Genomic DNA, 15,900 nt, shown 5'->3' with positions numbered 1-15,900 from the left:
CCCCAAGTTGCTTTTGGTAGTGGTGCTGTTTATCATAGCGATAGAAACCTAACTAAGACAATAGTAAATCCATGGGGTTCTGGCAGCACCGTGGCAGAGAACCCCTTGTTTATTTTTTTGCCACCTCTCTTTGTACTTCTGCTGAAGGGTGTCACCAGGCTGTACTCCAAAGATCTGCAGGGACCCGGAAGCTTTCCTAGGCTCCTGCTTTGTAGCCTTGGCAGTGCATGAGGTCTCACAGATAGAATTAATTCTGGGCTGTCATCTCCTGGGACATGGGTTCCACATGCTAGTCTCAGTTTCTACTGAATCCTTAGGGCACTTCATCATTTGCACTTCTTCCCATTCCTGAACGGCAAGGATTTTTTTTTTAACCTCTTCTGAGGTGCTCTCCAGCATCAAGGCTGTTCACAAAAGCCCATCTTCCTGTCAAATCATTGTGCTCCCTGGTCCTGTTAAGTTATTTTCCTCCTCTTCCTCATCCTTTTCTTTTTGTAATTCCCCCTTCTTTTAAGAACACACACACACTCCCCTAGTTTATCCAACGTTCGTTCTCCTGCCATTCAGTTAAACTTTTCTTGCAACTAAGTAGAGTTCACAGCTCAGAGTGGAGCATGGTGGCTCACACCTGATCTCAGCACCGGGTACTGAAGCAGGAGGATGACTGTAAGTTTAAAGCCATCTTGGGCTATAGAGTGAGATTCTTTTCTCAAAGGAAAACGTTTCAGAGGTTTGATTTTTGGACTGATTTTTTTTAGAGAGAGTCATACAAAGATGACAACATAAATTTAGGAATGTTGTGGGCAAACAGACAGACAGACAGAGATGGCAGTACTTACACATGAAAAGTTTGAACTTATGGAAATGAAAAGTCATGTGATATGGTTCCCATGGCCACATTGGCGGGTCAGTATATGTTCTTGACTGAGCATGGTATTGTCACGAGAGTCATGTGCACGGTCTTTGGGGGTAGTTAAAGATCTTGTGATAGCGTGTCAACTTGCATGCTGCATCCACATGTTTCGCTCTCCCGTTTTCTTTTGCTAGCTGTAAGGTATTTTGCTGTGCAGACAGTACTTTGATTATGTTATAATCAAGTACAGTTGATGAATATTCTTTATTCACCTCTGATTTTGGGAGTACTTTGATGTTTTCTGTTTGTCTGTGTTAGCAAAATAAATTCTGGAGTGTGTATCTATGATTTAAATGCTACATTTTCTGCTGCCCACATCTACTAAAGAAATCTTAGGATGTGACTTTTTAAAATTCAGAAACAAAGTAGTTTTTTCCCCCATTTAGCCAAAGGACCAAAGTCCATTAGTCAGAGACTGCTAGTCTCACAGAGAAAAATAAAGACAGGCTTTCCTTGAGTCATTAGGACTCTTGTGAGATTCAAACTTGTAGAGCATGGCACTTGGAGTATGACCCCTTAAACACCCATGAGTAAGGGTGCATGGGTAGGCTTGGTGGCGAGCAGGTTGTCAGACTCAGGAACTGGCTGTTTCAGGTTATTTCCTGTAGTGCTCTTAAAATGGGCTTAGCCTTGTCACTAGCAACCACAAATCATAATGTGACAAATGATCTCAAATCTAGGACCTGCCGTGAGTGGGTTTTACCGTGACTGACTGGATCAAAAGCAAACAACAACAACAACAACAACAACAAAAGCAGAGAGGGAAAAAGTAAGGGAAGGACCCACATATTTGTCCCGTGAGGCTCCCATGCTGCACGTTGAAGCTTTGCTTTCTGATTAGAACTGACAGTTGACCAGATAGGATTTACATCTTTGGGGTCAGGAAGGAGCTGCCAGATTGTAGACTCAGTGTTCTCTTTTTCTGGCTCTCCTTATGCACCCCTATCCGATCTTTTTTTTTAAAAGCATGCTTGATTTAATCAGATGACAGCCAGTGTTCATCAACAACCCTCCGAGGTTTGCAGATAAAGTCAGAACTATGCCAGAATTCACTTTCACTATCTATCATCTATGTATGTGTGTGTGTGTGTCTGTCTGTCTGTCTGTCTATCTATCTATCTATCTATCTATCTATCTATCTATCTATCTATCTATCTATCATCTATTTATGACACAGTCTCTTGCCATGTAGTCCTGCTAGGCTGGAACTGGCTACTTATGTGAGGCTGGCCTTCAACTTCATAGTTCTCCTACCTCAGCCTTCCAAGTGCTGGTAATGGGCACACATGATCCCATCCAGTGTCTCTGAAGAACTTTCCTCAAATGGCTCAGAAAGAACCTACTTCATTTTATAAAGAAGGTCTCGTATGGGCTGTGGTTTAGTACAGCTGCCACTGTACCACACCGACTCTGTATTTTCTTCTCACTGCTAGGCTTTATGTTCCTAGGAATGTTGGTCCTGATTTTCCTAAACAAGTTGATGAATGACCTTGTTCAGGTGTTCCTTGCCCACTTCGTTCCTGAGAAGTAAGCTAGGGAGTGTGTTCTTCTTTTGCCAGCCCAGAGAAGAAGGCATTCAGCAGTTGCTGGTTGATACATTTACTTTCTACCTGCTGGCTTTCAACAGTATTAATTTTTATGTACTCATTGTGGATTGTGTTTAATTAAAAGCAGTTCTATTCGCAGAGGCACTTGTAGTTTTTTTTTTTCCTTGAAATGAATAAAACAAATAGGCATCTGGTATTTGTTTTGTATAACACACAATCCCCATAAAATGAAGAGTAATAAAACATAATTATCTGTAAAGGCTTGTTTTATAAGCCTGAGAGTGGGCTTGATTCTATCAGGGGTTTCAATTCTCCTCATGGGATAAGGACTCTCTTTGTACATTAATACACAGTCACAATAGCAACAAATACCTCACAGTTACATTCATGATCCTGCCTTTATTAGACAAATGGGCTCTCTTTTGGTTATCGTGTGTACACTGAAAGTTTGTCATTACGTTCTGTATAAGAATATCGTGTTGGAAGAAAATTCTATTTCCTGTTCTATATTCTGTTTAATTGGTACAGTACTATTGGTGGCTTATTCCCCCTCAGTACAAGTTAAAAAAGGCAGGTTTATGTTTTGTTGTTGAGTCTTTTAGGTCACAGACCACTCTGTAGATCCCTCCTCTCAGTAAGTGCACATTAAACATTTACATGTGTTGTATCTGGTTTCATGTGCAGTCACATGTGCTTGCATGTATAGGCCATAAGGAGCTGTGGGGTGCCTTTTTCTTTTTCCTTTTTTAGAAATATTTATTTTATTTATATGAGTACACTGTAGCTGTCTTCAGACACACCAGAAGAGGGCATCTGATCCCATTACAGATGGTTGTGAGCCACCATGTAGTTGCTGGGAATTGAACTCAGGACCTCTGGAAGAGCAATCAGTGCTCTTAACCACTGAGCCATCTGACCAGCTTGCTGCCGAAGTGTCTTACTGGCTTAGAGCTCGCTGATGCTGCTACACCAGCAGGCCAGCAAGCCACAGCTCCCCTCGCATCTCTGCATCTCTGCCTCTCTGCCTCTCAAACCCTAGGAGAACATATGCATGCTATGACCATGTCTTTGGTGAGTGTTCTGGGGATGGAATTCAGGCCCTCTTTACTGACTGAGCCATTTACCTCGCCCCTTCCATATGTTTTTATAGGGTTCATACTTCTGCTGACCATTGGTTACTGACCTTTACCAATATCTGGTAATTATTTTGAAAATGGTATTTATAATCCGAAGCCAAGGCTTTATCTTTAGCAAATGAGTATCACTTGAAAGAAATTCATCCAGTTTTCTTTTCCTTGGCATTGAATTTGATTTCAGGGCTGGGTTCCTTTCTAAAAATGGAGGAATACTGTTATCTGGGGGAAGAGGCAGAATGTGGGAAGTCTCAGAATTATTAACTGAAAGGTGGATATGCTGTCAAATTTGACGGCAAGGACTGTGTCCCCAGGGGCTTTTATTGCCAGGACTATTTTTTGTTGTTTCTTTCTGTGAGCCTTGAAGTGGTGAATTCATCCTCTGAGGTTGTGTGCCCATTGCTGCAAGGAAAAAAAAAAAAAGATGGGGGTCAGAATCATGCAGCGGCGTATTTCATGGTGACAGCTTTATGTGGTTGTGTGATGTTGCAGAGACTCATGTGTGATATCGACCCTCTTCCTTTGAATCAAACCACAGTGTGTGACTGGAGAAGGGAGGCTTCAGAAAGAACCGATATCTGCAGAATTGAAACCCTACTTCTACCTACTACAGATCTGTTGTTTATAGGAAGGAAAAGTCCATCTGTCTAATATTCTTGTCCTGTTTGAGTGGGAGGGTCTATATTTAGAATTTTAGACATTGTTTTCACTCTAACTTTTTACACAGAAGTCATGGGCACCATTCTTTTTTGTTGTAAATGCAAGCTGAATGAAGCACACGGCAGCCCTTGGTTCTCCCCCTTCTCCGTATCATCTTGTGGAGAATGAACAGCTTAAAATAAGACCTCGGTTCCTTATCCAAGGGGAAGCTGCATGTTCCAGCTCCCGAGCCTCCGAGGCTGTGCGTGGTTATAGGAAAGACCATTTCTGAACATACTTGGCAACCGAAAGTACCCAATTAAAACGCTCTGTGGAGAGAGGAAGTCTGTGGATGTGCAATTAGCCCTTCAGCTTCAGAGCCAGTCCTTTATGTGTGGAAGGCCGTAACATGTAGTCACTGGACACAATCACTTGGTGCCAGGTGGTTAGAATAGGAGGCTTTTGTATAACGGATTATTTCTTGCTCCTAAAATGATTTACCTAAAGAGGTTCCTTCAATTCCTTACTCTAGAAAAAAAAAATTGATGGTGTGAAGAAATTTTTAGTGTTTTCTTTTTTACTACAAATTTTAGGGAATTGGTAACCATACCTAACTCTAGAAGTGGGAGTGGTGAGCACACAGAGCCGTATGTAAGAGTCACTTGAGGCTCAGGCTCCTTATGATCTGTTGCTCCCATTTTTTATTATTTATTGTTAAAAGAGGATGGTTGGGTGTCAGAACTTGCCCGCACTGCCATGCTCGCCTTTACTGAAAAATGAAGTCTTGTTGGGAAGAGCTGAATGAACTGTATATTCTGAGATTATTTCGAGTGTTTATAATACAGATACCAAAAACATGAGGCGCTTAATAGCTTTTCTTATTTACAAGTCAGATTCACCTAAGGGATATTATTATTTTATTTTGTGCATGTGTTCAAAATGTTCCTTTAAAATAGATTAGCAGAGAGAATAAACAGGGACACAGAATTTGCTGCTCATGAAAATACAGAATGAAAAAGCTTTTGGAATGCTCTTCAACAAAACAGGTCCATTGTATTCCAGTAAACACACACTCACACACACACACATACATACACACACACACACACATACATTCACACACACATACATACATACATACACACACGCACACATGCGCGCGCGCACACACACACACACACACACACACACACACACACACGCTTGCACACACCCCCCCCCCCCAACTATGATAGGCTTGTGGATGTGAATCTATGGCTCTTGTTTCCCAGTTGTACAAGAGCTCATTCCATTGAAGTTTTTGAGAAAGAAAATGTCTAGGACATGAATTATTTCCCTCCAGTGATTTCTATAAAAATGACAATCTTCAACTGTCATGTGATAAGTCCCCACCTAACAATATACCCCAAAGCCAACAACCCCCACCCCAAACAGTCAAGCTTTTTAAATATGATAAATCTAAAGAAAACCTTTTATGATGAGGCTTTTGAGGGCACTCAAAATATTGTCTCTCCCTTTATTGATGCTATGGTGGGAGCTGCTTCAGTAATCAGTGGGCAAGTGACAGTCTCCTCATCGCCTGCTGTCTTTTCCTCAGTCTTTATCACACTCTTCCCATTGGAGAGGAAACTCTGATGGAGACATTAGCAAAAAGGTTTGTTTATTTGTCCAAGGCGCCTGGGATTCAGCCCAGGGTCTCACACATGCTGAGCAGGCACTCCTATCAATCTGTCTCCACAGCCCCACAACTGAGTTGTTTTTAGTAACTCCAGCCTTCTTACCTTCAGACCTTATAAAGTTGATAGACAAGCTCTTTTTATTAATATGAGCATAAAAGTTGTACGTAGTACTTTCTAAATATTTTCTCCTGACCCTTTTCCAATTTGTCATGAAGTCTCTGGAGGAAGAGTGCTTGCTGATGGTGCACAATGGTTAGTTAGCCTTGGAAGCGTCCGTGCGTTCTTAGCGGCGCATGCTCCCACCAGCTCCTTCCATTGAACCCTCATGGTATGATATAGGTCGGACGAAGTGCTTTGGCTATTAATCAGGTACTTGCCGTGTGTTGGGAGGAACTGTATTCCCCATGTTCTCTTTCCTCTAGTCCTTGCAAAAGCTCCTCAAGGGTTACCCTGCCCTGATCTCTACTTGAGAGGTGAGCAAGGTGAGATGTAGACTTGGCTCTTTCTTCTCCAAAGACACTCAAAGAAAAGATGCTGTTAGCATGTGAGCCCAGGTTACAGTGGGCTCTGGAAACTGAGCACTTACCTGGGGCTGTACTGTTTCCAGGAGCTGTGCTTTCAGGAACCTCTGGGGACTTTCCAAAACTCTGATATGCATGGAGCTAACATCTCCAGGAGTGGGGCTGTAGGCAGCCATCGTGTTGTTTTAGAGGTTTCCCCAGTGACTATGATACTCATGGGGCAGAATTGAGAGTGGCTGCAATATGCAACATGCCCAGCCAGCAGAAGATCTGTTCCCTCTAAGACTTTGAGCCTACATTCAGTGAAGGAGTTTTATGCACGTACAGGCACGTACTAATGGGAAACACTATGACAAAGAATTACAGCTCTCCAGACCTGGGCTCCACAGTGATTCTGCTGAGATCTCACACTGGATATTATCTGGGTCAGAGTCACTGCCAGAGTTTTTTTTTTTTTTTTTAAATAAAGTTTGGAAGAATTCTCCATCTTTACTCTGTAATCTGTGTAAGTAGCAGGCAGAAGTCGCTTAGGTGCTTATAGGGGATCTTTCCCCTTCCTGTATTCCATGTGTCTGGGGAGGCATAGTGGTTTGTCAGTGGTCTTGTGGTACTAGGGATTGAACCTAGTGCCTGGCTCAGACTAGGCGAGTATGCTGACGCTGACGTGAGATACATCCCAGCATTGTTGATTGTCTTTTGTGTTAAAGGGATTATTTGGCTAAGCGTAAGGCCTGAGAAAAGGCGAGACAGGCAGTTTCATGGTGCTATTTTTATTTGCATTGAGGCCTATTGACCAAAAGCTAATGCTGGCTTCCTGAGTTTTCCTACTGGGGCATTTCCTGTGTGCTGGGTGGTAAGGATGCCAACTTGAGAGTAGCTCTGTAGGAACCAATTAATCAGGCTTCAGAGGAGGACCCAGACTTCATGGTGCAGGGTTAGTTCTTTATATTCAAACTGAATCGGGGCCAGGTTGGCCTTGACAAGTGGAACATTAAACACTTATGGTGACTGGTGGGTGATTGCCCACGTAATAAAAGGATACATTCATAACAGGTAAGTGTTGTGGTGGGGACTGGATGGAGAGTATTAAGTAGTACAACGTTCCCTAACTGTTATATAATTATGGAAAGTGCTGTTCTGTGGGTTAACTCAGTCATGAATTGAATGTGCGTTTTTGACTTTTTATCTTCTAGGCACATTCGTATTTATTATTATCATATTATTATCATCAGCTTATTATTAATCTGAACTTCTGGCATGTTTGTTTTGGTTTGAGACAGTCTCACTATGTAGGTAACCATAGCTGTCCAGGGCAGCCTCAAGCTCACAGAGATCCGTACTCCCCTGCCTCTTGAGTAGCAGGATCAAGGTACACCTACCACACTTTCCCTTTTCTTTCTTCCTTCCTAACTTTTTTGTTTGTTTGCTTGATTTTTGAGACAGGTTTCCCCTCTGTAGTCCAAGTGGTCCTGGACCTCACTTTATAGACCAGGCTAGTCCCAGAGATCTGTCCGCCTCTGCCTCCTGAGTGTTGAGATTAAAGGCATGAGCCACGCTCATTTTTCTCTGAATTTCAAACTCAGTTCTTAGATTCTTCAATTTCAGAGTTTACCTAAGAGCACTGTCACATCTGGAGAAGTAATCTTGTCCAGATTGCATGATTAAAATGCAATCCGTGCCCCACACCTTCTAGTGTTGACTGGACTTGTCAGGCAGCCGCCAGGACGATGCAAACCTTTGGGGTGCACACACCCTGCTCTCCCGATGTCACAGATTGAGAGTTTGGTGGAACCTGTAACCACTAGCTCCCACCCTCCTGTTCCTTCAGCACAGACTTGATTCTTACACCCTTGCTTTCAGTGTCAGAAGAACTTTAAAGGATTGTGGGAAGCTAGGAGAGTGTCTGGAACATTGGAGAAGACTTCACCGGTGACTTGGGAGATATGATTTAAAGTTGGAGTTTTAAAAACTGTGGCCGGTCAGACTAGTTTATGTAATTAGAGTCAGCTTGGTTTGGGTTGCATTATTTGTAAATTTGGAACTCTTGATTCATTGATTCTCTCAGTCTTAAACTATTGATTGATACCTTACATATTCATAGACTGTCTTCATTTTCAGATGAGAGAAGCTGTGCGCGTTTGCTAGAATGTTCTTGTTTCTGAGGACTTAGCCATGACTTCGTAACGTTTTTGTTTCTGAGGAGTGTTACTCACATTGGTATGATTGGAAAAGCATGGGCAGATCTTACTGGAAAAATAAAGTTAAATTTTTCCAAGTAGCAGTGTCAGAAGGTTTGAAGCTGCCGTCTGAAGACATCCTTTTCTGGTGTCTGGTTTCAGGCTTTTTCCAGGTGTGCCATCCAGGTGTGACAAGCCGTGCTTCCCAGGACAAAGCAGAGATCACATGTGAATTACGTTGTATTGTTGTACGGCAGGCAAAGCGTTAGACATGAACACATTGGGCCTCAGTTAAGACATCTACTCTTTTTAATGCATTTTGCTATTTTTGGTTGGCATGTTATCTCAGGGTGAGAGAAGCCACCCTCTTGACTGAGTGTGAGGTCACATGTGGCTGTCAGTTCTCTATAATGGACTTGATGATGTTATGGTTTTAAAATAACTGGAAATTAGCACTTCTTATGCCAATGCTTGTGACCGCAGAACTCTATTATTTTTATATTGTTAATCATACTCTTCTTTTGTCTGATTCCCTGTTCCCCTCCTTTCTGAAGTTAGAATGTCATAATTTAAAATACCTAAATAATGCCTGGCTGAAATAATTTAATTTTTTTTTTTTTTGGTTTGATTTTGTTTTGTTCTCAGCTTGGCAATGTTAAGGGGTAGCAGGTAATACAGAGGCTGGTTGAGAGGGAAGAAAATGGAGCAATTCTAATTCCCCAGGGACAGAGGAAGCGACTGTGAACATATTACATTAGTGGTAGGAGAACCTCTGCCTAAAATATGACCTTACAATTAAATGGGCTATTAAAAATATGCCGGCATCAATTCATTAAGTGACAGTGGTGTTTTCTTTTAAGTCCCTTTCCTCTTTCTCCTTCTGAAAAACAGATGTGCAAAAGTCCAGGAAGACTGCCAAGGGACCCAGCTTTTCAGGTCGGCTTCCTCACCTTTGAGGCTGGGTCTTTGATGACAAGGCTCATGGAAGAAAAGCAGCTCCTAATACCTGCAGACACTGGGAGCAGAAAACAGAGTATCCTAGGGATGATCAAGCCCCATCCTCAAGCCTCTCTTGCTCCCGGAAGCTCACCTGACTAGGTCTAAACACTGAGAGCTGCCTAGAGATTAAAACAGAGTATTTTTTTGGGGGAAAATTGGGTTGGGATTCTGTTATCCAAATTTGCTCACATATGATCATCCTAAGTCAAAGTTGCAGAATTCTCTCTCTTTTTCAAACAAGTGTGATTAAGAAACATCAGGGTTGGTATCGATGGCTCATCGGGTTGACATGCTCGATGTGTAAGCTCAGTAGACAGCCTGAGTTCGATGCCTTGAATCCACAGAAGAAAGAAACAAGAGCCTGGCATGGGGGAGCCTTTGAGTTTAGTGGTTAAGAGTGTTTAATGTCATCTCATTTTATATCTCGTAACAACCTAAGCCACGATTTCTTCATCAGTATGTCGGGACAGGATTCTAGTCTTTGTTTTACTATAGTGCTGCCTGGGATACTGCAAGGAAAAACATTTAGCATTCCGTCTGCTATAAATGCCCTCTGATTAAAATATTTATTATGGTTTTACTTTAAGGAACACCCCACCCCCGACTATGCATGCCACGGAAAAATTAATGAGTTTATGCTACTGTCGAAGGATGGGGAAGCTGGGGCCAGAAATGATGTGGCAGAGGAAGGAGCTCACTTTGGGTTTTATGGTGCACGCATGGTTTTGAGTTTTCTATGTAGCTAAAGATAATTTTGAATTTCTCATCCTCCTCTTCTACCTCGAAAGTGCTGGGATCTCACCTCCCCTTCCCTCCCTTCCCTTCCACCCTCCCTAGTTCTTTAATTCCTTTTTTGGGGTGGTATCTTGCTGTTTAACTCAGCTCAGTGTCTTGTCAAGCTCATGACCCTCCTGCTTCACCGTCCTTCATACTAGAATTAGACATGTGCCCTGTGTCATCAAGCTGGCTAGAATCCACATCTGAGCAGTTTCCCACTCATTCATGGGAGGGGGTTTCTTTCTTAGTTTGGGTCTGGGTTGCATTTGGTAAAGAGGAATCAACATAGCCTTCGTCTTTGTATTCTGTATGAATTATGGCATGAGACAGGGTCTGACAGTGTAGTCTTTTATGACCACATGCCTGGCCTTGAACCAGAGAGATCTGACTACTGCCTCTGGACTACTAGGGTTAAAAGCACATGCCACTATGCTTGCTTGAGTTATATTTGAGTTTCCTATTCTCTATCACGTAAGTTCCTTGGGTGACAAAAATCCTTGCAGTTTTGAAGTCTTTAACACCAGCCTCGTTTTAAAAGATCAACTCCTGGAAGAAAATGCATGAGTTAACAGTGTGCTTGAGACCTTCAGAATACCATTAAAATTCAAAGGGATATAAATGGGGGTGGGGATGGGAGTGGGGAGCCAGCCGAATTAAAGACAAATGCTTGGTCTCCATCAGAGCATCATTAGTGGGACTTCCATGTGCTTTGCTGGTAGTGGGACTAGAGTGTGGGAAAAGAAAGGCCAGCAAACAACGTAATTCATCTGTTAGCTTCTAAATGGGATCATGAAATCCACCGAAGGGTGACAGAGATGAGAAGGCGCAGTGCCTAAAGCTGCATGACATCTGTTGCACTTCAAGGAAGCTAAGGGAGATCAGATTTCAAGATGACACCACTAAATTCTCACTGATAACAGGCAAGTGGAATTTATGACCCTCTGCAACTCAGGAAGCGCAGATGATTGGAGCTGCTGGTGTTCTGGCTGTCTGGATTATTTTTGTGACTCTCTTGAGTTCTGTAGCAGACATATCTGGCCTTCGTATTTCTGGTTCAGATCATACATAACATTTGGCATGTTTGTTGTAAATGAAATGTGTAAGTCATCTACCACATCTAATGTCCACCTAAACTTTTGCCCTTATCTCATTCAAGGCTCAGCTCTAGCCACCTAGATACCATCAGCTCCCAAGAGTCCTTCTTTGCCACATCCATTCATCTGGTTGGAGGCCCATTTCTCTAGGTTCCTATGGTGTGGCATTATAATTGTATGGTAACTGGGGTTTAGCTTAGCTGCTTCACTCTTGTCACCCTCTGAGCTCCCTGGGGACAGGGTCTACTTTTGTCCTTTCATCCCCTGCCTAGCAGGGTGCCTGGATGCATTGGTGGTTGCTGATTGAAAAAAAGACCGAATTGAACCCACGCAAACCTGGCTTCCATGGGGAAGTGAAGCCTTCTTTTCTAAGTGAGACCATTTTTATGTGGTGGCCCTTCCTGTTCATCTCTACCAAAGTACATTTTTATTTGTATGGAAATCTCGTGTTTCACCCTTCCCCTCTTCATGTAGGGTGACTAGGGCTTTCCTGTTTAATTTTTGGAGAGGTATGAAGTACAAGACAGACTATAATGTGGGCTAAATCCTGGCCTATTCAACTCCACTAGACTCTCTTAGCCTTCTAGAATGTTGAGAAAGTAATTAGTGGGTGAAAGGGGGCGGTGTTGGAAGAAATGGCTAGGATTCTTTGTATCCAAAAGAATGTTTCTCCTTGGTGATGAGGTAGGCATTGTCACCCTTCTGAATAAGTCCCTAAGCAAAGTACAAAAACACCAGCGGCCCTGCATTGTCTGCTGGGCTCTGGCTTTTGGATTGCAATACCTTGTATAAGTAAGTTTAGAAATGGGTTTCCTGGCTGGGTTTTGGACATGCCATAACGTTGAGTGGCAGCCTAACCTTTGAACTTTCTGTGTCTTTGACTTCAAAAGGAATTCCGTGCTTTAGGGGGAAAAAGTCCAAGTAATTAATACTGCTAAGGCGCAGAGGAAAGTAGCTGAAATGTGTGGTCACGGAGGAAGCCGAAGTGTCCTGTGCTGTGCTGCGCTTATTTATATGATAATTTCATCTTAAGATGGCCAGGCCAGGGCTTCCCCATGTGTTCTTGTCTTTTGTTTTTAACACCTGAACAATTACTCTTTCATGTGAAAAAAGATCTCATTTTTTTTATTCCCCTGACTTGCCAATATATTTAATTTGTTTAATTTTACTCCCCAGAAACCATGGCTATGAGGGGTGTTTTAGCAACATTTTTGCAACATAGGACAACGTTCATAGCAAACTTATCAAACTGTAAGAATGCCTTGTAACCTAACTTTTAACGCAACTTTATATTTTACCTAGGGCTTCTGCAGGGAATTTTGGTGATGGTGGCTTCTCGGTATGAAGCTAGGAGAACAACGTGGCTGCCCTTTGTGTCCTCAGAGTGTCTTATTTGGAAAATTGAGGGTGGTGTGGATTCAATTGCATGTCCATTGTGATTGATTTTTCCTTTTCTTTATTACTTTAAAATGAAACAAGGCCATTGTTCAGCCTTCTCCATGTTTCGAACCCGGTATTATATGATTGATATCAACTTGATATTATATGATGGTGCTTCCAACCCAGTATTATTTGATGGATATTGGGATCCAGAGGGGATAGATACTTGTTTGTCCTATTTTTTTTTTATTTTCCCTTCATTTCTACACACTAACTTTCATATTCATGATATAAAACATTTTCCATAATGACTTTTTGGGCTGAAATTCATTTTTTTCCCCAAGATAGTCTTGACATGGGAAGAATCATGAATAAAATTAAAACAAGGAGAAATCAAGTCAGATTCCTCTTTGTTGTTTAACATAGGGCCAATGAGCTGGAAAAGAAAAGTCGGGAAAGGAGCCTGTGTATACAAAATGGTTCAATGGATGTAGGGTTTTGTGTAATAAATGGAGATGACTAAATCTCAGTCCATGCTTGAGGAATGAAATGAAAAACAAATGTAAAATATGATCAGCATTAAAATAGTTTGCAAATACTTGCTGATCCCACATAGAATGAACACCCAAATTATAACATTGTCTCTGTTTTAAGAAACTACAGCTAAAATCAACATGGGCACAATACTCACCAAGTCTGATAGTTAATGAGAGAGTGCTGTTGTCCATAAAGATATTTCTACACTTCTCTTCCCTTTCATCCCTTTTGGGAAGATGGAGCTAGCTAGAAACATTAGGTAGAAAGTTGTCTCCTTAAATTTTAAAATACAAAGCTGTGCATGGTGACTCATGCCTTTAATTCCAGCATTTGGGAGGCCGAGGCAGGAGGATCTCTGTGACTTAGAGGCTAGCCTCGTCTTCATTTTGAGTTCCAGGACAGCCAGGGCAATGTAGAAAGACATTTGTTATCACTTGTTTGATATTCATTACCAGAGCCACCCTGTTAATAATTCTGCTCTTGTTGCTTCTCAGGATAGCTAGCACCCTGGCCCCTGCAGCTGCTTGTTACTGACTTGGCTGCTGGGTCTCACGTTTGGTCTCATTCATGCTTTTGCTGCTACTATGATGAAAAATACAACCAGGTCACTCTGCTTTAAAAGAGCCCCCTGCATCCGGCCTGGTACACCAGTAAGGGCTCCTTACTTTTGCTACGAAGTTTATGGAGAGCTGTCTGTGGTCCATAAACTGGGGGGGTACAGGTTCTGTTTTTTTTTTTTTTTTTTCTCCTTTGGTTTCAAATATATATTATGTTCCTCTTCGGTGAGAATTAGGCATGGTGGTCACAGCTGCCTCCCCAAATGGAGGTGGAAACAAGGTGGGTGTTATGGGGTCCGGGGTGGGGGAACCTAGTGAATCCTCAAAGACTTAGAATCTGTGAGGCTGAAGTAATCCTGTGTCTCCTGCTGACCTTTTCCCAACGCTGCAGAGCCCATGGCATTCCTGGCATACTACCTTGAAAAGATGGTTTACTGCTTCCTAGGAACTCTGGTCTCTGTCTGAGTTGTTTGTTTATGTATTGTCTAAAATGCACAACCCCCCCAACCACCAAAAGAAGAATGAACCTATTTATTTAACTACGACAGTTTGTACTTTTCCATGTGTTGTTTCTTTAATTGAAAATCCTATCTGGAGACAGATCTTTTTTAAAAAGAGGAAATTGGAACATCATTTTCCAAGTACTTAAAAAAAAACCCTAAAAAGTACGAGACCTTATTATTATTGCTGTATGCTTATTTTACATTAATAATTCTTGATTTTTCTGTTTATATGACATCAAGCAAAAATTGCTTTTTGCTTTCAATTTGGGCACACAGTCAGTTCTATAATCCAAATATGAGGTATGGTGGGTATGCCTTAACACCAAAATTTCAGCGCACAGGAGAGACCTAGGGAAGATGTTCAAGACCATCTAGGTAGTGGTTAAATAGTGTGTTCAAGGCTGTCCTGGGTTCTATACTAAGGCCCTGTCTCAGAAAACCCAATCAAGTACCCCCTGCCCCCCACCTCTGCCATCCCAGATCAAATCAAATCAAATCAAATGAAAACAGCATAAATCTTTGGAACAAAAAAAAAAAAAAGAAATGCATGTCTTTATAATTTGATCAGACATTCATCCAGCAAGTATCTTTGGACTGATAGCTCACTGTGTGCAAGCTCCTTCTCCGAGCCAGGTCTTGGTAATTATGGAAGGTTTAGGTAGAGGCTCAGGTGGAGAGTAACTGAAGACTTCTTCCTGTTCATGTTTGAAACAGTTTATCAAATGGGCTGTGCTTGTAACATAGAGTCGTGATTGGCATTTGACTCTCTTGACTCATGGTGGAAGGAGAGAGAGCTAACTATTGCATGTCGTTCTTCGTCAAGTTGTCCACCATGACATGCGAGATACACACACACACACACACACACACACACACACACACACACACACACACACCACTCCGATATGTTAAATAGGTAGACATTAAGTTAAGGGGGAATGTGCACATACAGCAAAGCAGCCAGGGACATCCGTACCCCAGAATGGAGGCAAAGCTTGACTACAGTGGAGGAAGGTCACACATCACACTGCATAGCATTCTGTTCCTTCTGCGGGATGAATCTACCGGAGACAGATTAGTTCCTGAAGCACTGAAGATGCATTATTTTTATCATTTGTTTATTTACTCTGTGTGTAGTATATGCATGTTACGTGGGCAGCAGGTTGTGCTCGAATGTGCAGGTGCTTGTGGAGGCCAGAGGCTGACACTGAACCTCCTCCTCTGTCATTCTCCTTATTTTTCTGAGATAAGGTCTTTACTGAACCTGAATCTCTCCACTTAGGCAAGAACCAGCTTTCTTGTGAGTCCTGAAATCATGTACTTCTGCTTGCTTCCCCACTTCCCCCACCAAATTCCAGCATCTGGGTGTGCCTCCACACCCTGCTTTTCCGAGGGTGCCAGAGATCTGGCCTTCATGCTTGTATAACAGGCACTCTACCCTTCA

At 42.2% G+C, this 15,900-nt stretch overlaps 2 protein-coding genes across 3 annotated transcripts in view; both read left to right on the top strand.

Annotated features, from left to right (window-relative positions):
* Ext1 (exostosin glycosyltransferase 1) overlaps window positions 1-15,900 on the top strand; it is a 278,838-nt gene that overhangs the window by 18,801 nt on the left and 244,137 nt on the right. The gene's annotated exons all lie outside the window — the stretch shown is intronic.
* The window catches only part of LOC134479904 (keratin-associated protein 10-6-like), a 235,995-nt gene that overhangs the window by 16,594 nt on the left and 203,501 nt on the right, over window positions 1-15,900 (top strand). The window contains exon 1 of the mRNA XM_063264625.1: window positions 1-15,900. This exon is cut by the window's left edge and continues 16,594 nt beyond it; it is cut by the window's right edge and continues 203,501 nt beyond it. The gene's annotated coding sequence lies outside the window, so the exon portion shown is untranslated.

Source organism: Rattus norvegicus, chromosome 7 (assembly GCF_036323735.1).
Source record: "Rattus norvegicus strain BN/NHsdMcwi chromosome 7, GRCr8, whole genome shotgun sequence".
Classification (NCBI taxonomy): domain Eukaryota; kingdom Metazoa; phylum Chordata; class Mammalia; order Rodentia; family Muridae; genus Rattus; species Rattus norvegicus.
The sequence above is the reverse complement of the archived record's forward strand: the minus strand, read 5'-3'. Positions and strand labels throughout refer to the sequence as shown.